Source organism: Ambystoma mexicanum, chromosome 11, assembly GCF_040938575.1.
Source record: "Ambystoma mexicanum isolate Mex_15411 chromosome 11, UKY_AmexF1_1, whole genome shotgun sequence".
NCBI classification, from domain to species: Eukaryota; Metazoa; Chordata; class Amphibia; order Caudata; family Ambystomatidae; genus Ambystoma; species Ambystoma mexicanum.
The window spans coordinates 1,277,180,133-1,277,204,096 of NC_090934.1; the positions used below are offsets into that span (position 1 = coordinate 1,277,180,133).

The 23,964-nt window shown below is 39.4% G+C and overlaps 1 long non-coding RNA gene across 1 annotated transcript in view; it reads right to left on the reverse strand.

The window, feature by feature from the left end:
- Positions 1-3,251: 3,251 nt before the first annotated feature.
- The window catches only part of LOC138504845 (uncharacterized), a 230,811-nt gene continuing 210,098 nt past the window's right edge, over positions 3,252-23,964 (reverse strand). Inside the window, exon 4 of the long non-coding RNA XR_011280007.1 lies at positions 3,252-3,740. This is a non-coding gene — a long non-coding RNA (uncharacterized lncRNA). The remainder of the gene's footprint in view (positions 3,741-23,964) is intronic.

Below are 23,964 nucleotides of genomic sequence, written 5' to 3' on the forward strand. Positions count from 1 at the left end.
GGAGGGGCTGTGCAGCCACTGCCTGGCCTGCACAGATCTGCATTTTAAGCTAATTTATCAAGTCAAATCTCTCTGCAGCTTCAAGGCTTCTTAGATGCTTCCCATTCACTCTAGCGTGGCTTTGCCATCTGTTTTATTCAACATGGCTGCTCATTACCGTTGCATTTCTACATTTAGCAAGCTTTATGTTTATATTGTTTGTCTTGCATTTCAGCGTATACATTGATCATATTATGTTACTAGTTACTATATGATGCAGGTAATATTCTTCATGTCTGAATGCACGTTTAACCTAATGTCTGCGTTTCTTCATTGTAAGTGCATATTTGCTTCATGTCATGTCTATTGTATCTGCATGTGTTAGTTTGGCTGTGATGTCACTCACTCTCATCATCTTCAGTTACAGTATGTTCATTTCTTCTTGAGTTTGCAGATGTATCTCTTTTTCTATTGTTCCAGGGTAAGGTCAGTAGGGTTGTCTTAGTAAATAGCATCTCTCATATTTGTAGTATAGATACGGGGAATGGGTAAACACTGTAAAGGACGTACTCCTCTCGTTTCTATGATATGGAGGCTTGGGAGAGGCCGACATATTCATCTGCCTCTCAACATTCCCCCCACTGATTGAGTCCTCGACCACATCTCTTGGCGGACCCTCTCCCCAGTACGGTATCTTGGAGGTCCATATCTTGGTCGCCCCACTCAGGTCACCTGAATTCTTTATATGCTCATCAACGCTCCAGGCCAAATAGCAGCACCCCCATCTGGTTTGCAGAATACCCAATGTCCCACGTAATTACGAGGGTCTCAGGGATAACAACACTTTGAGCCTGGAGGGATGACAGGACTTTGTCTTATCCCCATATGAGGTAGATCATCAGTTTGTGTGCATTCATGTATTTGGGTGTCCAAGTTTATCACTGTTTTCATTCCTACCACCCTTTTAGTCATCTTCTTATGTTGACTTATGGCTATTCTCAGGATGCAGAATCCCAACAGCACTAACACTAGTATGGCTATTAGTATTGTGCATGCATTAGCCAGCCAGGATGGGATCCAGGAGAATAGAGAAGAGCCAGTCATCATCTGCAACTTCTTCTACCTCCTCTACCATTTTAGTGGGGAGATCTGTTAACAATGTAATGGCCTCAGTGAGAGTCCCATTCTCCTCATCGTGGGCAAGTATGTATAGCAAGACGGTCCTATTTTTGCACATACGCCACTCTCCATGGCTGTTATTAGGTCAAGGACATACCTATTTTAAAGAGTCATGAGCCTTATTGCTCTCAGCTCTTCCTTTATTGCGTGAGAGTCTTTCACTGCTGTGTTAATTGTAACAGCTCCCAGCTGGTTATTTGCAACCACTTGGCATTGGTACTGGCTTGCAAACTGGCAGTAAAGAGGGACCCAAAGAATATGTCTGTTCTCCCGAACAATTTATGCCCATCTGGTATGTCATCATACGCCATTTCAATTTTATATGAGATGTAGTTACTTCTTTTTTCTCATTTGAGGGTGAGGGAACTTTTCTTTCTCAAATGTGTATCCATTTTAGGAAAATCTGCAATGTGCAAATCACTTTGGGGCACTACCAGAGTGGGTATGCTTATCGGCATGATTGAACATAACTCTCTCCATTTTGGGGGCAACTTCATACATGCTTTGGATGCACAAGCCCAATAGTGGTCCATCAATACTGCAGTGTCTATTTTCATACTGGACACATCAAAGATACACTTGCACCCTTGTCCTGTACTTTCACTGGGCCAGTATTCCTGAAATATAATGTGTCATTTTGCCCAGGTATTACAGGTAGGGGGCCTGCTTCATCTTCAGTATTACCCAAATTGATTGCAGAAATGTAGATGAAAGGTAGATTTGATTGAAGTCGGTCACTAAGAGTAGTTCGAATTTTTACGATCAATTTGAATCCAAAATTAACGAACATGAAGAGCGGGGTTGCAGGGGTGTCCCCTGCTCCGCATGGTCAGTACCTTTGGATTTGGGGGTTGCGGGTGTTACGGGTGTCCCCCTCACCCGTAACATTGCTTGGGCCGCTGTTGTTAATGAACTGTCAAAACGGGGGCCCGAGCAGTTGCACTGCAGGCAGTCCACCCACGAACCAAAAGTTTGCAGGCAGACAACCCATATCCTCATCTTCTACTTATGTGAGCCATTTGGAAAATGTTGTCCATTCCTTGAGATAGCCATCATTTGCAGTCTGTATTACCACTACTGGTACTGACAGGAGTGCTTGTGCTTTGCACCCAATCATTCCTTCGACCCATTCTATTGTAATAAATACCTGCTCATACATTATTAACTGTGGTCTCTCCCAGTATCCTGATACCCCAGGTGTCTTTTTCTGTATGACATTTGGGCATTGTAAGACTTTTTGATCTACTGTTTTAGTGTCTCCTTTATTTGGGCTGTTCAATATGTATTGTATCATCTTATTTTTAATCTTTGGGTCATCCACCATAGCCTTTGTTTTTATGTAACTATCCTCCCTCATAGGGAAATGTCTTCTGTGAGATGCATCGTAAAGTGGCCCATCTTCCTTCAAATTTCCCCCTAGGTGTGCAGAGAGTGCTATGTGAGTTAGGCAATGTGTATCATGTAGAGGCATGTCTGTGACCACAAATGTTCTGGCAGCACTCATGGAATAGGGAATAAGGGAGTACACATAGGAGGTCTCATCAGATGTCCCTCTCCCCAACCCGGGTCACGTGCTGATAGCACATATTATTTGCAACCTGGGCAGAATTAGTTATGTAAGCATTTATATGCTGGAAATCATCTACAGCATTTCTTTTCAGCTGTTCATCTTCTTTCAAGTGTTGTGTTATTGCTTTATCTAACATACGAATGGGAGTCACATTCTTATATATTGGCTTGGGTACATTATAGAGGACCAATTCTTGCAATGCCAAAAGGATAAAGAAATGGAGGCAGCAGAGCGTGAAAAATGTTGCTACAAGCATTACTGCTAATGTGTACACATGTGGCAAAGGACTACGTGCGTTAGGTGGCCTGTGGGCCAAAAGTGTATATAAATGTAAACAGGCCCATTGTTCTCTTTTTCACTGGAGCTTTCAGGTTGTTTTGAAAATGTTCGTTTCTACAAGAAAAACTGTACAAGTATGGCCCGAAGAAGTCTTTCAAAAATAAGCCTAGTCTTTGGCTCCACCAAGAAGGTGGCAAGCGTTACGTTGCTAGTTCTCAAAGCACAATAACTATCTACTATGTAAGAGAATATTGCAAATAGTATCACCTTTAATGGCAACATTGAATGACAGTATTTTTTTGTTACTTGCGAAAGCGCTTATCTTTTTATTTATGCAGGTAAAATCCTTGAGGGAAAAGGTTGACTTGATTCTGTTCATTTACGGATTACAGACAGTTTGTCTGTTTTTCTTGTGGCTGATCGGGTCTACATCTGCGTCACCTCTTCTTCACTTTCAGATTCAGGGAGTTGCAGCAGGGATGTCTCACCTCTGTAGGTCTTGACATCACAGAGGTGGAGCCAGGCTTGTCTTCCTTGTACGTGAACAGCAGTGGGTGAGGCCTCTTCAACAAGGTGTGGGCCTTCGAAGCGCAGTTTGTGCCAGCGCCTCATGAACTGTTCAATTAACACTTCTTCAACTGGATACAGGACAGGGGGTATAAAGCAAAGTCACGGGATACATTTGTTTCATGTCTTCCTCATTCTTCTTTGACCTTTCCTGCTGATCTTGCAGCTGTTGAGACATAAAAGCAACATTCGTCATCATAGCAGCTAAGTATTAATGGATTTCAGAAGCAAGCACATCAGCAGTATTATGGTGTCAGTTCACTATCAAGTGGGAGGAGCAAGAGATACATGCATACAGCGTCCCATCGCCAGCTTGGGAGGTGTCAGGCGATGGTCTAAGCAAGACTGGTTGCATAATGCAAATAGGGCTAAGTGTAGGCAATAGTGCTGTCCTTTTTTCAGGGTCATTTTAGTTTAGCAATTTGCTCTTTGAGAATGCTGTTGAGGCACACACAATCCTTTTTGCCTGCAGGTGATAAGTGGAGGAGGATTTATGCTTAATACCCAGTAGGAGTGTGACATGTTCAAAGATTTAATTAACAAAATGTGGTCCATTGCCAGACCGAAGGACTTCGCCCATCTCGGAAGACCTCAGGTACGAGGAAGTTTGCAGCACATGTGGCATCAGGATGTGTTCATGGACCGGCCTTGATCAATCGCGAGAAAGGATATAGGACTACTAGCATTTATCTGTAGCTGTTACAAACTTGAAGCATATCCACATAGTCAATATGCAAATGCTGCAAGGGTCAATTAGACTGGGTATTGCTCCTCTAACTGTTCACAGTGTTTGCCCTGCGATAAACCTCTGGCAATTTATAATGAAAGCAGTAACTTGTGCCGTTAATTTGGGCACAAATCATTCTTCCGATATCAGGGCTTCAAGGCTCTCTCCTGTTTGCGTTGGGTAGTGAAGTTGCTCAAATGCTACTTTAAGTAATCCAAGGGGCATACCTGGTTTGACAGTGCTGTCCTGCCACTACAGTGCATCTGTGGGGGACAATAAGCAGACCCTATGTTTCCACAAATCCTGCTCTTCTGGTGGCGTGCATCTCTGCAATTCAGTGTTCTGTGCTATGGGCAAGAAATTAACGCCTTCTTTCATGACCATGCTACGTGCTTGTGTGTATTTATTAGGCGCTGTGTCGAATTGAGATATTTCAGGAAGATGCACCTCTTTTTTGCGTCTGTCTTGGTGGCTTTGTTGCCACAGGAGATTAAATCTGCACTTTTAGTGTGGGCTACGCACTTCACCACGGCAATGACCAATGGGAGCTGTAGTGCATCTCTGAGTCTATCTAATAGTGCTGCATATTGCACTGGCATGTCGCATGTGCGCAGGAAGCCCTGCCTCTTCCAGTGTGACAGTCCTGCATGTACTGTTGACGTCACATACACTGTTAGTTCCTCATCCTCAGGTATTTCAAGTGCCACAATAAACACTACTAATTCTGCTTCTTGCGCTGAAAAATATGAAGGCAATCTTGCACTCACCACTGTCTCAAAGTTACCATCCTGTTTTACCTTTAACACTGCAGTCCCAGTGTGTCTGTCTATTTAATTCTGTTCGATCATCGAGGAACTGCCACTAAAGAGTACTTTCCCCCGCCTAAGGCATTTTCTCTTACATGGGGTATATCGTCATAATACTCACTATATTTGGTTCAATTGTGCACTTGATCCCCTTTCTCCACTGATTCTGCTATGAATGTTGCTGGGTTCACTACTCTGCATCTGACAATATTAATTGCTGGGTTTGAGATGATCGCCTCGTACCCAGATGCTCTCTGTGTGGTCAATGTGCTTTTGGGCTTCTCAAGAATGGTGAACAGGGCATGCGCCACATATAACATTAGCCTGCTACCAGTGATTGTTCACAGGGATAGTGGCCTCTCATCACTGGATCTAGATTTCCACTCTAATATGCTAGAGGTTTGTGCCCTAGGGTAGTCTTCTCTGTGAGCACTGCTGTCATTATTACTCCATTTGAATGAGAGAATAGGAACAAATCTGAGCTGTAATCAGGAGTCCTTATAACAGGTACTGTGCTTATTGCTTTTTTAATTCACAGAATGCTGCCCAAGGCTTTGTCACTGTTATCCTTCTGAGCTTCCATAAGTCCTTTTAAGAGGGGTCTGACGTATGTTCTGTAATCAAAGACTCATGCCCTGGAGTAGTTGCAAAGTCCCATAAATTGTTGCTTCTCCCCCACTGTCTTTGGTTGAGGTCTTTTCATGATTGCTTCTGCTCTTTCAGGGGTAACTTTTCTTCATTCTCGAGATATCAACTGCCCTATGTACAAGACCTATTCCTGGTAACATTGTAATTTTTCCTTGTCTACTTTGTACTCTTTTTCTGCCAAGACTGTCATCAATGGTATTGAGTCTTTTCTGTATTCTTCTGTCTCGCTGCATATTAGAATGTCATCTACATACTGGCTCCGTACCCTGTCAAGGTGTACATTCCCTAGGTCCATCTGGAGGACCCGATTGAATATTGAAGGAGACTCAGAGTATCCTTGTGGCACATGAGTGTTTTTCCACTTTTGATGTCTGTATGAGAATGAAGTCAGGCCTTGTTACGTCTCATAAAGGGGAATTGAAAAAAAAAAGCTTTTTTAGATTGGGCACTGTAAAATATTTGGCTTTGGATGGAATATAGCACACATTATCATGGCTGGATTCAGGCCCAATGGATATTCTGCTTCAACAATATTGCTTTTTTTCACTGGGTGCACTGGGTACACCGCTGTGTTACATGGAGATTCTGATGGCAGTTATATTCCCTGTTGCACTAAAGTGGATATAATATCATGAATGCCCTCATCTGCTTCCTTTGACATCGGATATTGCCTTACTCATGGCAAAATTGCTCCTGGCTTCAATTTGATTTTAACTGCACCTACTCCTTTCAGTAAACCAATGTCATATGGACTGCTTGTCCTGTGTGCTTGATGCCTGTGCCAAATCTTCTCGATAAAATGTCATTTTTACATCAAATAGTGATGCAAGTCTACAGTTTCATTCGAGTCTTCTATGTTTTGATTTATGTCAGACACTTTACTGTGCACCTCAAGGTGCGTTAAATAAGAAACTATGTGACATCACTGTTGCCTATAACCATTCACTGAGATACTCCACCTTGCGACCTGTATGTGTTTTACGTTATATATACCCCCTTAAGTAAGAGGGGATGATATGTTAAACAAAAACACTAATTTGCTGCATTTGATGTTTTGTTTTATTTGTCTTATACTATACTACTATGGGAATATTGAATACAAAGATTAACACCTATGCAGCAATGGGATGCAATATTCATGTTTAGAAAGTAAAAGATACTAAATTATATTGGAAGAAGAAGATTTCCAAAGTCCATGTCCATTAAGTAATGAATACAGAGCGACAAGCATTCCCGACCATAGCAGCTGGGTGAAAAGTTAGTGGGCTATCGATCAAACCGTGAATATTACACATCTGTTTTTATAGGTACAGACGCTTGACTCACTGTTATTGAAAAAATGAAATCCGATGGTAAGTGCTCCTCAAGTTATTTATGTTACTGAGGTGTACTAAATTAATGGACAACAGCAGTAATTGTAGCTGTTTTTGCACTGTCCTGTAGGTGATTCTACACTGTAGGACTTAAGAATTGATTTCTACTCTCTATTGTCAAGAGCATATGATGAAAAGAAAGAAAATATTCTTTGAGAACTATTTCTATGTTAAGATATTCTAGTACTCTGAAGAAGTTCTGTTATCTGAATACATGAAGAAGAATGAAACGTGTTGGGTTATTGCTCACTGCATTGTTTATCAGTAATACCAATCTAACATCCATGTTTATATGAGCCACATGTCAGTTACTCTGGTATCATAAGACCTTCTAAGGATAGTATGATTTAGAACTGTTACGTGCTGCCTTTTTCAATTTTGACATTTAAGGCAGTTCGTTATTACTAGCCTGAGTTCTCTGCTTTTAGGGTTTTTATATGCATGTACTTATTGATATTGTTTAAAACTAGCCACTTTAACTGTAAGCACATGTGACTTTGGATTAATAAATTAGTTTTTATTGATTTTATGATAACAAATATTAATAAAATCCCCTTCCTTAATCTGTTGTGCTCAGTGGGTTTAATACCTAATGTACTCATTCATTAGGCTCACAGTTGTGTTATTAATTTGATACCAGTTGAACAAAATCTATATTTTGTTTACCAATACAGTACAGAGTTGTAGGGGTCACTATTGTATGTTGTTGTCTTTTTTTATCAGTGCCATCCTCTGTGGCACTTCCCTGCTCTCAATTTCCACCTAAAACGTGAGGTTTATGAAGTACACCACCTCATCATCTGAATCATCATCTCTAAACAGTTCCTAATTTGTCAAATCCATCAGTCTGTGTCCTTCGTCAAGCGCTATCACTGCGTGCCATATTTTTCCTTTGTCATCAGTCCTGTGAATGACTGCCCTCTCTTCTCTCACTAAGACTGCTTCTAATTCTAGTGGAAACATGTGCCCTTCTTCCTCATCCATATGTATTTCTGGTCTAAACAAACATTCTGCAGCTAGTTGCAAAATATTACCCCTTATCCCAGGAAACCATGCTAACAAAAGCTGTACCCCATAATGAAATACCCTGGGATCCACTGGCACACCTCGCTATGCTCTTTGGCCAACAAATGCTGATATGAATTCTTGTGCGTTTACATAGTGAATCCATAGAGTGGAGCACACTATCCACTGGTCAGTGAAATATATGGTCATGTTGAGTCTGCTCATCAAATGCCTTCACATTATATGAACTGGCATCTTGCTGGAGTACAATAGTGGCATGGAAAGAAATGCTCCACTACAGTGATAGGTAAGTCGTCAGTGAACAGAACCAAACCCGTGGCACCAGTAAAAGCCTGGGCATGCATGGCAGTGCCTGGAATTGGGTATTTCCCCACCCTAACATAGAGCCTGGTCACCTCCATATCTAGAAGGAAGGATAATGTCTTGTCACCTATTGTCACTCCAACCCGTGGTTCCTCTTGTGGGTCTGGTGTAACGGATAGTATTGAACACATCAAGTCAGTCTGTGGGGTGTCCTATTGTGGGTACAGGTTCATGCCTGTCCCAGTGAAAGGATCTCTCCCACTATGGTCACACTCCCTGTTCTGGGTGTAGGCGTCTGTAATCCTGCACCTGTGTTCCGTGTTGCCAGAGTATTCAGTTGTACTAGTGCTTGTGGTTGTATCTGTGTTTGCTGCATCTGCATGTGGCTTGCTGTGCTTGCATTGGTGCCTATTGTACAGGCTACATCTGTGCTGCTTATGTCTGATACTGTGTGTGATCTTGGGCATAATATTCAGGTGGCTCTGTACTGTTTGGTGTGGGTATGAATCTGCAACATAATTGCCAGGATTCAAGAGGGGTATGCTATCTCCCCTCTTGAATCCTGCTAATTCTGTTGCATCCTTTCCTGCTTCGTCATACTCGAGAGATGTGCCCCATTTTTTAACATGTCCAATACTGTTGAGATTGTCTTCTGAATCTAGGCTGTCCCCCATTGAACCCTCCTTCTTGTGGTGCTTGAAATCCAACCTCTCTTCCCCTGAGGGTACTCCCTCTTCCCCATTGCCAGTAATTATAACTCCCCTTCCTGCAAAATTCCCTCCAGCAAATGGCTGTGCTTGCTGTGTGTCTTGTGCGACCACTCCCTCTCCACTCGTCAAAACAGCTCCTTCCACCGAAAACTTCTATAACTTTATCTGAACTAACTTTGCTTCCTTCAATTTCTTTCCTCAAGTTTCTCTCTGGCCGCCTTCTGCAATAATCGACAATGATGAACTATAGTCAATTGGATCTCTGACCATGGTTTTGCTCCCATTCCCACTAATTTTGGCAACTTTCTCAGCACCGGCTCGGGTAACCCCTGACACAATATGTGACAAATGATGGCTATTATCTTATCCCACAGTTCCCTCTTCTCAAGATGCCACCTCTCTTAAATCTCTTGAATATAAGCAACTGGGTCTTCATCATCATGCATTTTGTGTGTCATGTTCACACTCATGTCTGAAGAATTGGGATATTGCACTCTAAGTGCTCTCCACACACTGCAGTTGTTAAATGCTGCTCCATCATGAGTTGTGTTCTGAGCTGTCACCCTGGACTACCCTGCTCACTTCCAAATGTTGTCAGGTCTCTCCTCAATGGTGGCCGCAAGAAAGCATTTTACGTCACCCACTGCTAACGTTATCCTGCAGTCATTCTTTCTAACTCATAAATCCACTTGCATGCTCCTGATGTCAAAGTTGGCAATTTACACCTCCAAGTATCCTTAAGCATTTGCAGCCATTGTTATATATAGCGGACGTCCTCCCCCTTTTTCTAACAATGTGAATTGCATAAAATCTGCCCCACATTCAAATCCAGCTACGCTCTTCATTTTTATGATGGTGTCGGTCATACTTGCTTTTTTTGCCCTGGTAGTGTTCTCAACCTGTCTACATATGGGATTATTTCTTCCACACTATGTGATCTTCCTTTTGGATGTTTGGGGTATGGTATAGGTTATGGCCTTTTCCCTTCTAGTTCTTCCAGGTCAGACCATGCTATCTCTTTCCCTGGCCTGTAGAGAGGACTTGGGTTGTCTCTTCCCCTTCCTTATTTTCACTTTCTTGACTCTCCTCATCTGAAAACTTTGTGTCCCCACTTTCATCACTTCCTTCGTCTTCTCTATCTTCAAAATCTAATTTCCTCAATAGGAGTGTTCTATCCAGCCCGCTGGTTTCTTCCTCCAATACACTTCCTTTCCCCTTTGTGGAGATCCTGCTACACTGTGAGAACCACTATCTCTCCTGCTCTTGTACAAATTACCAATCCTCATTTTGCATGGCTTTCCCTTGCTCTTCATCTGGAAGGGTACCATTTTTGATTATGTTCTCCATTTCCTTAGTGTGTCTCTCTAATCTCCTCTCTTTTTCTTTGCTCCTGTTCCTGCTGTCTCTCTTCCTCTTGGAGCATGCACCCTCGAAGGATCTCATCAATTTCTTTTTGTAACTTTTCTCTGTTCAATGTCATCTCTCTTTCTATTTCCTTGTCTCTTTTTCCCTCAATTTTCCTTTGTCTTTCTTTTTCTTCTCTTAGTTTCCTTATTCTCTGTTTTTCTTATTCTCTCGGTTTTTCCATTTTTCCTCTAGTTCCTTTCTTTTCCTCTCCTTCCATCTATCTACTTCACATTTCCTTTCCCATTCCTCCTCTTCCTCAATTAATCTGGCCCATTATTGCTCCTCATGCTTCCTTTTCTGTATTGCATTTTCTTCTTTTCTTTCCTCTTCCTCTTCTTTTTCTTGCCTCTCTTTACTGTCCCTCTCTGTCTTTAACATCGTCCATATTTCTTCTGTACTCTTTGGATCTCTTCCATAGTCTCTGTTAGCTTCGCCGACAGCTTGCAGCGCTTGTTATATTCATTGCACATGGACACTGGCTTTTGTTTATTTAATTTGGCTTCATTTATAGCGTCTTCACAGATGTAAGTGGGGGACCAATATACGGGTTAGTGTATCATGCTGCTTTTTTCAGTTCTTTCAATGGGTAGAATCCCTCCCCTGCGTCTGGCGGATGATGCTCTGGGGAGGAGGACCTGAGGACGCTGTGCCTTCCCCTTCATGCTGATTAAGCATCTACTCCCTCACGGGTTTGTCCTCAATCTTGTCCCCACAAATCTTCCATAACACTAAAATGTCAAATTATTCTCCCTTTGTATATGGCATTTAAATATATATATATATATATATTCAGTAAAAAACTTTGTTAAAGGGACGTTATGGTTAAGTTGCGCTACTAAAAACCTATGAAATTCAGTAAAAAAACGTTGTTAAAGGGAATTAAAAAATGTTACCCATATATGTAACACACTAACCATTCATGTAAATACAATATGTTTTAAAATGGAATATACCAAAAGAAGATAAAGTGGCTTCCACCATAATTACCTCACAGACGCTCCACAACCAACAGCAAGACCAGACGTATACACTACTGATTACATATCTCTCCAGACATAGTAAGTGCACTTCCTTTTACTATATTTATAAACTTTCTATATTAGAAAAAAAAAACATATTACTTTTTTCTTTTCTCACAGAAATGTGTACTACTCTCGACTGGCTAGAGGAGCATTTCCCACGAGAGGAAATGTTAGAAAATAGTCCACCTAATGGTACACACTTTACTATATAAACCAATTAATAAATATTATTCTGTATACATTTAACATATACATTTTTTTTATTACAGACCATACAAAAATTCCAAGCATCTCACAACAACAATCAGATGATATCACTCTACAGCAGATTAATCAAAAAATGGACAACCTTATGCAAAATTTTATGGATTTGAAAAACTTATTATGTGAAACCCCCAACAGCACACCATTGTCCAACCTGCACTTGTCCCCCCTCACCCTATCCCACGCAGTTAACCCCAAACCCTGTCTATGGACCAAAGCGTTTTGATGAGCTTTCCTTCCCTTCTTCACCTGATCCCAGTTATCTAGAAATCCCTAATTCTCCTGTTTTTGTTTCCGTTTCTGCCCCACCTTCCCAGTCATAATTGTATATATATATGAAATAAAGTTACTTTTCTTATATTGTGTTCTAATTACTTTCAGTTCCTTGTGATGAAACCAATTGAGGTGCCCACGGACACCGCGGTTGTTCGGAAATGTTCGTAAAGAAACGAAAATGTGACTGTCCTGAGGACACTACATCTGTCCGTAATGTTCTCATGCAAGTTGAAAATGTTCTAAGAACACTCGTAGTGTCCTGAAATGTTCGTAAATAAACGAAAATGGAGGTGTCCTTAAGAACACTATGCCTATTCATAGTGTTCGATAGCAAACAGAAACTGTTCTAAGAACACTCGTGGTGTCCTGAATTGTTCGTAAATAAACGAAAATGGAGGTGTGCTTGAAACGCTATGTCTGTCCGTATTGTTAGCAAATAAATTAAACTGTGCTAAGAACAAACGACTCTCCGTAACTGTTCGTTTTACATGTGACGCACTTTTAATTAGTTCAGGACCCGAACACTGTCCGCAGAACATCAAAACGTATGCGCAAAACAATGTCCGTACATTGGGTGTCCTGCGGACGACCACTACCTTAGCGAACATGCTCACAAAACAATCATGTGACCGCGCCCAAGCTCATCTCGTGCTCTAAATGCGGACACTGTTCGTGTCCCCGACCAGTTTAAAAGTACATTTCCAAGTAATCCACAATATTTCTCATTAAAAAAATCACCATACCACAAATCCCACATACTAATCCTAACTTTCCACATAGTTTTTGTGACTTTTTGAACCTTTTTTGATATTCAATCTGTCTTGCGGACGGCGCGCATGTCCGCGACCCGCGCAAAAGCACCCGATATAAGACCATGCCCTAGAGCGCATTCTCATTGTGCTTCTGACTATTCCACAGAGCACACTGTATTTTGCTGCATACTTTGCAGATTTTGAGATTTCCATCTCCAAGCCTATGACATCCATGGCTCGACTATTACCACATGGTGCTACATCTGCCTCAGCACCACCCCCACCCCCTCCACCACCACCATTTCCGCAAGGGCCTGAAGAGGGGAACAGGAGTGAGAATACAGAGGAGGAAGAAGAGGATGACGAGAATGAGTTAGAGGAAATCCCTACTACCCGCCCTCGGCGTGAATCTTGGGTGTGGCGATTGTTTACCGTTCATGGAAATGGTCCTAAGTCTCATGCGAACCGTGTCACCTGTAATGAGTGCAAAATGGTACTCAGTCGCGGGAAGCATGGTTCGTATAGCTTTGGGACCACTACCATGAAGCGACACCTGCGCTCATTCCACACTGGGGCCATTTGCAAGGTTGTACCTTGCGAGAAGTGTAGTAGGTTGATTGCCTCTACTTCATCCTCCGTTCCTGATCCTGTCACCACAAGGAACACCTCTGTGGGACAGCGTCTTCCTCAAGCTGCCTCACAGGCCATACAGAATTCCGATGACCCTTACCTTTCGAGGGTCACAGTTTTATGTGTGTACTGTGACACAGTACTCTGCAGGGGGGAGCGACTTCGGAGTGCTTTTGAGACGATTGTCTCAGAGCACCAGAAGACCTGCTCACTACCCAAATAAAATCCACTCTACATCTTCCTCTCTCAGCTTGCCCTTTCTTATCCCTGTGGTTGGTGTCCCCCTCCCTTTACCCTCCTTTCCCTCCTCTCCTAGTGTGTCGTGTATAAAAAAGAACAAAAAAAATACAAAATAACAAAAATCAAAAAAAAAAATAAGGCTCTTTTCAGAGCCACCTTTCACAGTTAAAAAAATAGAAGTGAAGATACATAAAGCATAGCCATTTCCATTTCGTGAAAGTCTGCGTACGGTCCACGAACAGAAAAACAATTGCATTGCTACCCTATTGAAACCAATGCATTTTTCTCTAACAGGAAGTGGTGGCTCTGAAAAGAGCCTTTGGGAGGTGTTTGAATGTAAAACATTTTAACTACGTAAAACGTACTTCAAAACGAATGCTGTATTTGTAAAAAAAGGTCGCAATGCATTTTGTACATTTCTCAGAAAAATCTGATTGCCAGCATAAGTAAGATGGACTCCATCTTTGCGAAAATGTATGTACTACGAAACAAAATATTTTCATTGTTAAAAGAGTACATGCCAAAATCTCATGAGAAAGAACGAAGCCACACTTGTCTTTGCGCAATCCGTGAAAAAATTATTTTAGAGTTTGGAAATATGTCCATTATCTTCTGAAGTCCTTCTTTCATTGCAAATTGCAAAGAAATTCCAGACACATGTCCTAAACTGTTCACTCCACAATGAATTACAATTATGTCTGGATGTTCCTCTATCTTCAAAGTTGCACAGAGAGGTAGCAAGTCCAACCACTTCATTCCACGCACTCCATGCCAGTGCACTTCCACATGTGGGAATCCAAGATCTATAGATACTCCACAGCTTTCTGCATGCACCTTCAACCAATGAATCCATGAGTCTCCCAAAATCCATACAATCTGTGTTTTGAAACACTCAGCCATAGCTATCTGTTCTTCTCTCTGCAAAAACAATATCTGAGAAAACCTCTCCTAGCACAACACACTCACTAAACTTTACTGACCAATCCCTTGCTTCATCCAATCTCATTTCTATACCTCCCCTCCCCAAATTCCCAGGATGTAATACGCGGTGTCCTAGAACTACCGCCATGTCCGCGAACGTATCGTAACATGTACAGCCCTTCTACCATTTCGATTTCAATCTCTGTGCCATTCCCTCATTGGATGTAGCTAAGCAATCACATGACCATCCACCAATCAAATCCAATAACTCTACATGTAACTGCATCATCATAGAGCAGCACTACAAATGTACAGTGTATCTCTCGGAGTACAAGTCTCATACCATTGACAACCACGATCTACGAGAAATACTATACAAATCTCCAATATTTCTACTTGCAGCTTGGTCCATATCCATATACATGAACAGAAAGTACAAGTATGCATATTTTCTACACAGTACATGAACACATTTTCTAACCGACTTTTACCTTCTATAATCTGAAAAATGAATGGACGGTCATTGTTTCATTGTCCTAAAATGACCTGTCACTTACAAACCTTTATATCGTTTAATTTCTTCATACACACACACACATGCAAATACTATTAAACTAACATTTTCGAAATAAATATATACACAACATATAATCACACAAAATAACATACACACTCTATGATCAAATCTCAAACAATATTTGTACAAAGACATAATTGGTTTTAATTTTTTTCGTTTATATAAGTACTTACATACATTTATATAGGACAAGCAGACTATGACATTCACTCACTGTTACGTGCAAAAACAGGCTATGACAATGACTCACTATTACGTGGAAAAGCTTAGTTACAAGAATAGTGGTATACGTTGGTAGATTATGAATTCCACAAACCATAGTAAAGATATTTTCTTTCCTACTCTTAGTCATAATATAGTTTTAATGGTTTTCAGGAAGAGGCTGAGCATTTCAATTTAAAAAAATCTATGTCTAAAATGAAAACAGTGCTATATAGCAACCAAATTACAAATTTCTTTCTTTTACAATTGCAGTGAAGCCCATTCTCCTGAATAGAAGCAGCCGATTTTGATTTACAAAGAACTAAGAAGCAAACTACTCCTTTTTGAAAAAAAAGTAAGTAGATTGTTATCATAATATTTGGTTTATAACTCACACGCACTGTACGGTGCATTCATGGTATTTCTGTGCCAAAAAATTGAGATTCTGCACCATTCTGACCAAAAATCCCCCCCCCCGTCTTAAACAGTGATCTCCTGTCAGAATGGCCCTCAAATTCCTATTTTTCGGCACACAATTTACCCAACTCAGCCGCTAGAATGTAGATGTTGTAGAACAAACAACTGTTTTAATTGTATAGCTTTACCTATATTATTTATTCTTCTCCACACCACCGGCTTACTTTTTTCTGTCATCTGAACCCCAGTTTAGTAAACACATTAATTGAAGAATACCCATCCCTGGTAGTTCAACTTCCCAATTCACAATCACACACCATTACATACATCTTTATCATCTTACTCAAACAATCATGCACACAACACACATGCATTGCAGAAAACCCCAACCCATACCTTCTGTATTTTTTTCAACAGACGCTACAGAATGCCCACCAAAAAGCAACTCCGTAGAAAGGGACGCAGAAGTAGAGCAAATGAAAAGAAAAGTCTCCAACATAAACACCCATCTATAGCAGAATTTGTAAAGAAATGTTGAAACTCAACAGCTAATACAGTCATGTTGTGAAACAGAAGAAGTTACTAGTGCAAAATCTTTGCCTCCTCTATCACAAAGTAAAACGACCCAAAAAACTATTAACAGAAAATCAACCATCACTACAAATAAAACGTCTTCTATAAATCTTGATATAGTACAAAGTAAGCATACCAAGAAAAGTATATTAGCCAAAATGTTCCGTCACAAAGTCCTTCAAAATCTGATAAAAACAGGAGAGAAACCAAGTTCAACACTTCAAACCTATCGTAGGAAAGTAATCTTAGAAGTGTTGATAGACAGTGCAATTCTTCTCAAAAGAAACTTATTTATTGTTGTGTTAAACAGAATTAAACCACTAACAAAACTAATAACTAAACTTCAAAAAAGACTTCTCAATAAACGTAATGTGAACAGAAATAACTTCTTAAATATCTGTGGAGGTGAATGGAGTCACACTACAAGCACAGAACCATACTTTAATGAAGAAGCGTACAAACAAAAGCAAACAAATACAATTGCCATACATAGCAGTGGTCGAGGTTATGAAAAAGTTAATAATACCATAATGGAACAAGAAGTACTCCTTACAAAAATATGCCCTGAAAACTTAGATTAACCCCTCCATTCGACTGAATCAGAACATCTAATTTACACATGGCCATGCACGTCAATGTGTAACATTCCCAAAAAAATGTTCCAATCTTTACGCCTATTCCTCAATCACTATGTGAAAATCAAAGAAAAAATCAAAATTAAAATACTGCAAAGTATGGATGCTTGTCCAGTACGTAAGCACACTGGACTGCAAGGACATTCGTTGGCCTGCATATCAGGAGCTACTTGCAAAACAACCTTCCATGATATCAAAAGGATATCAACACATCATGCAAGTATAAGAAATCTAGTTTATAAACTGTACTATGCAAAAAGTCCTGCTTTAGCACTAGCCAATTTAAATAAAATTCTTCTACATGGTACACCAAAAGACCTACTAGAAGAAATCGAGTATATACAGAAAAAATATTTTGGATATGAAAGCCACTTACAAGATGAAATAGCTGTCAACCAACTTCATAACAAATCTGCACATGGCAACCTTTCACTACACACATACAAAAAAGGAATACTAAAATTTCAAAGCACTTCAGCTGAAGTACCAAACCACGTGTGTGTATGTTGCCGCAGAACGTGTTATAAAAGTAACACAAAAACTATAGACCTTTCATACAAAATAGAAGACAATGAAGATTGTAATAGTTTGAATTAGCTCTCTACCTTATAGCAGAAAACAAATACGAAATAACTGACCCCATAATACTTTGCAGTTACTGCACTACCAAACTTGACAACAACCAAACTCCTTCACGTGCTATCTCAAATAACTTGGAATTACATCCACTAACAAAACTCCTTCAACAACTTAATTTATATGAGAGCATCATAATTCAAACAGTTCATCCATTTCAAGCAATAATACGCCTTCAACCAAAAACTGCAAAATTACCTCCCTCTGAATTAGTGAAAGGTATTTGTGGAAAAGTAGTGTATTTGCCATTAGATCTAAAAGAAAATGTGCACACTCTAGGAGTGCAACGTCCAATGCAACAATCTTTAATCATCTTGGTAAATGGAGTACCTACAAAAGACAAAAAAGTTTGGCAACAACTGGTAGATTTACATAAAGTTAGAGAAGCCCTGCAATATCTCAAAGAGAATAATGATTATTACAAAGAAATTAATATCGAAGAAAACTTGAAAGATACAACTGAAATAATTCAAGAGACACAAGAAACTGGTCAATTTGAGCTCCTAGATCCTGCTACAATAGCAAACACTTAAGACCATTATACAATTCACCCATTGCACTCTAATGACACCATAGAAGATGCACTGGAAACGTACCAAATGCGTCAAACAAAAGGATCACCAATCAGCATATGGGAAAAGAGTATAGAAGCACGTGCTTTTCCCTCTACTCTTTCCTACTGGCAAAGGAGGAAGATACGATGATAGACCTGTTCAAATATCAGCATCAGAATATCGTTCATTACGAATGTATTCTGAAGATCCCAGATTTCGACAAAATGTGGAATACATATTCCACCTACTCTTTGAAAGTGAACTAGCAACTTTATGTTACGGAGTTGCACACATATTAAAATCAGGATCACACTTTCAAAATATGACAGCCACACAATTATTACAAAAAGTTCAACAAATAGATGAGGTTTTACAGACAAATTTTACAAATCTATTAGCAAATATGCGAGGTACTAAAGAGTACTGGTTTCGACGCCATGGAGATGTACGTTGTATGATCAGAAACCTTGGCCCACCCACTTGGTTTGTTACATTAAGTTGTGCAGAATATGCATGGGAAGATTTACATGCTTTCCTACGCATATCAAACGAAAACAAAACAAACATAGATATACTAACACCTGGAGAACTTTGTTCTCAGGATCCTGTTAATGTTTCTAGATATTTTCACCATCGCTTCATTGCTATGCTACATTTTATTTGTAATAAAACTGTTCCTCCCCTTGGAGAAGTGCAACACTTCTGGAGAAAAGAATACCAAGCCAAAGGAGCGCCACATGTCCACATGCTTTTATGGATTAAAGATGCTCCTAAATTTGGTCAAGACAGTGATGCCACTGTTTTACAGTTGATTGAAAAATATGTCACTTGTGAAATTCCATCAGAATCCACAAATAGTGATCTTCATGCAAAAATTTACAATTCCAAAGACACAAATGTGGCAAATATTGTCGTTGCAAATACAAAAACAAAGTGAAATACTACACCAAATGCCAATTTGGTTTCCCTAGACCAGTTAAAAATACAGGTCAAGTGAACAACCTCATGTCTTCAGTTAGACATAGTGTTAAAGGTAAGTCACCTAAAAATACATATTGCATAAAAAGAAAAGAAGAAGAAAAATATATCAATGATTACAATGCAATCATTGCCCACTTGTGGAATGCAAACATAGATGTGCAGTACATTGCAGACAATTCTACTGCAGTTGCACGATATGTCACAGCATACTTAACCAAATCAGAAAAGACAGAGCTCCAAGACCTCAGGAATGACCTGTCATCAGATAAAACAGTGTCTCAGAAATTATACAGCTTGGGCATAAAAATGCTGTCCCATAGAGAATGTGGATCCTATAAAGCAGCTGATCGATTAACTGGTACTGCATTGTATGGTAAATCTGCAAATATAGTATGGCTAAGTCTTGGTCCAGCTAAATCTAGATAAAGAGTTCTAAAATCATACGAAGATATAGAAACAATAGCCAAACATGATCCCAACAGCCAAGACATTTTAAAAAACAATTTATTGGACACATACTACCCAAACAGGAGTACCACTTTGGAAACCATGTGTCTATACCACATAGCCCAAAACTACACATACAAAAATAATATAAAACCTGATGAGCAAAACCGTAAATACAAAGTGACAAACTGTGATGGCAGCTTAGTAAAACTCACCAAACCAAATTTAATTAATCATATCAAATTGTCATTAAAGACTCCTCAACATAAAGAAATATATTACATGTCCCTGCTACAACTCTTCAAACCATGGAGAAAAAAAGAAGAAATACTAGATACCTATGACTCATATGAAGACGCTTTCAAAGCCAATGAAAGCAGTATAACTGATGTAAACTTTGCACAGTACAAAACAATGTTGCACAATGAACAGCAACACGAAGAGGAACTCCAGGCCCAACTAGATAAGGACACTCCTGACAGTAGTCAACCATCTGTCACAGGAAGCCAAGAACCACTGGGAGAACCACTAATAACAAATGAGGCAGAATTAGCTATGATAGAAATAGAAAACACCATGTGTCACTATGAAGATAAAGAAGACTTAACTACACTACAATCAAAACTAAACAAAGAGCAAAGTAGCATTTTTCAAGAAATAACAAAAGAAATTGCACATGGTGTGTAACATGAAAACAAAGAATGCACCTGCCAAAATTACAAACCTATAATATTGTATGTCAGTGGTGAAAACATTCCTAATCAAAATCATCAGTAAGTTCCTTCAATAATTGACAAACAACAAACTGTCAGCTGTTGTCACTGCCCCCACAGGTTTAGCTGTCTACAACATAGGTGGTGTCGGTTTAGCTGTCTACAACATAGGTGGTGTCACTTTACACCGATTACTACTCCTGCCAGTAGAACACCAAAACAAGTTAGATTATTACAAACTTTCTGCAGAAGCTGCAATGGAAGTATGCAGAGTATTGAAACAAATGAAAATGCTACTAATAGATGAAGTGAGCCTGGTGTCCAACCTAATGTTGGCTTTGATTCACCTCAGATTACAAGAAGTACTCAAAACAAACTATGAAGAGCTATGTGCAGGAAAACACATCATTGTTTTCGGAGATCTTCTTCAATTGACACCTGTAAAAGGTGAGCCTATTTTTAAAACATTAGGACACAAACTCTGCCGTAAAACTGTTGGCAGCATTGGAAATGTCAACCTTTGGCAACATTTCCAATACAGAGAATTAACAGAAAACATGCGCCAATCTGCAGATCTCACTTATGCCAACATCTTAAAAAGTATCAGAGTTGGTATACTTTCTAGAGAAGCAGAAGCAATATTGAAAACCCGGCACATTCATGCACTTTATGGTGATAATGCATGTGCTACAGATGTTATGGAACAATTAGCCCACAAAAATGTCAATTGTATGGCCTTAATGCCAACTCTTGCAAGCTGTTTCAAATTCAATGAAATAATGTTAAGCAAAGAAATGCAACCAATTATGGAAATTAGCACCACAGACAAACTAGATGTACATGGAATGACACTACCCATGTGTGACCTAGCCACAGCAAGACTAAATAGTTTAGAAAAATCATTCTCAAACACAGCAGGCTTGGAAAAGATATTACAATTATCCTTAAATTGCAGAGTAATGCTTAAACGTAACCTTGATGTGGACCAAGGACTAGTTAATGGAGCACTGGGTACAGCTGTTGGCTTTCAAACATACCCACGTGACAACAAAATTCAGTTTGTCAATATTCTCTTTGACAAACTTTCAGAAGTAAAAAGAATAGGACGCTCAACAGCTCGATTCCTTCTCTTCAAAGACATGTATGTACACAGAGAACAATTTTCTCTAACTCTTACATACGCAGTCACCATTCATAAATCACAAGGTCTTACTCTAGACAAAGCAATGATAGACATTGTTAACACAGTCTTTAACGAAGGCATGAGCTACGTAGCACTGTCACGCCTACGTACAATTGACGGTCTATTTCTAATAAACTTTGATGCAAGTAAAGTAAACGCTGATATTCCTTGCATTTTAGAATACAATAGACTTTGTTCACTATACACCCCCCATCTACAAACATATCCTGTTCCACAAAAAGGAACATTTTCTAAAAGAAAACTAAATCAAACAGAAATGCAACAGGATGTCACTGCAAATCCTCCAAAGAGACTAAAAGAAACTAAAACTTCATCAAGTACCACAAGCAAAAAAGAATCAATTAGGGAAAGTAAACCAGGTACTTCTTTAAAGAAGGAAGACAAACTCCAAAAAAAGCAGTTAGATACAGAACTACCTGGACCATTTAAATTCTCAAATATAGTTGGTGTAAGTTGCTACGCAAATGTAGCAATGAATATTCTATTTCAATTACCACCAATTGTTGACAACATTTACTTACACAGTACAGACCCATTGTGTTTGCAAATGTTAGTACTTCACAGAAATGCAGCAAACAATCCTGACAACACGTATAGTGTTTTTGGAATAAAACGACAATTGGACTACTGTGCTGGAATGGTGAAATTCACTATAAACTCACAGGAAGTTCCACAAGAATTTCTAATGTACTTACTATTAGTACTGGAAAACAAAAACATACCTATAAATGAAATCTTCCAGATTTCATACATGTGGAAACATACATGCACTCTCTGCAACAATGTGACACAAGAACAAATCCCCAATGAGCGCTTTGTCTATGTATCAATACCTAATTGTGAATCCGTTCCATTTCAGCAACTTGTACAAAATGCAAACCACGGTAGATTATGTTCTACCTGCAATTCGGATAATCGCTCCACGTTACTAATACAAACACATAATAAATACGTAATGCTAATGCTTCTACGTTACAATGCAGATGGTACGAAAAACAACTGCAAGCTGACTGGATTCACACATGGTCAAATTTCACTTGGTAAGAAAACCTTCACAACAATAGGTATAATCTACCACGCAGGAGCCACAACCAACTCAGGGCACTACACTGCATATATAAAAAAAAATGTGGATGGTTTGAATGTAATGATAGTACCGTTACTCTAAAGCAGAGATTACCAGCTAATCTTACAAACGCGTATTTAATGTTCTTAAAACCAAAATTTGATAACTGAACTGTACTTAAACCTTAAGTACACTTGTAGTAAAAAAATATAAACTGTCACAATATTTCAAAACCTATCTAACTGCCCAAAGATTCTACAAAAATTAATCAGATAAATTAATACCACTCAAATAGAGCAAAAAAAAGACAGTTAGAATACGCCAATTGGTATCTAACTGTCCCAAAATTTACAAATATGCAAACAGATAAATCAATACCACGAAATTATATCAAAACATAAACAGTTAGAATACGCATACTGGTATCTAACTGGGCCAAAATTTTACAATATCCAAACAAATACCTAATATCTTACTGCTCACAAAAACTGGAACAATCCAATGCATAAATCATAAGGCAGAAAGAACAAGTAAACGCGGAAAACAAACAAATAAATAAACTGTAGCATAACAGAAAAAGGTTTTTTTTTTAATCCAACATGGATTTTTTTTCTCCCACAGACCCAATGATTTTAGCAACAAACACAGAAACTTTGCACATTGCACAGTACTCTGGTTTGTAATCTACTAAATATTAGGGTCAATAAAAAGAAGAAAATGTTGATTGTACAATATAATAAGTCATTATAAAATACTAATACTAACATGCTATTTTCTTTTATTACAGAAATGAACAAGAAAAACATGGACTCCCGTTACTAAACCAAATAGTACGTATAACAAGATAAATACAACCATTGCAGCATATCACACCCATACAAGCTTATAACATTGTTCCTTATAAATTAGTTTTTGACCTAAAGTTAAAAGCCACTATGGGTGTGATATGCTGGGGTGGTTGTGGCCAGGGCATACACTCTTGGGTGCATGGCCAAATGGCCATGCACCCAACATTCTATACCCTGGCCACAACCACCCCAGCATATCACACTCATAGATGCAAACATTGCAACCATTGTTATGTCCGCGGACAGGGGGAAGGTCCTAGGACACATTCAACTTGCCAGAGGACAATACAAACAGCGTCCTCAGGACACCCCCATTTTCTTTATGTACGAACATTTGTGGACACCGCGATTGTTCTTAAAACATTTTCACCTTGCCAACGAACAATACAGACAACGTCTCCAGGACACCCCCTGAAAACATTCCAAGACCCCA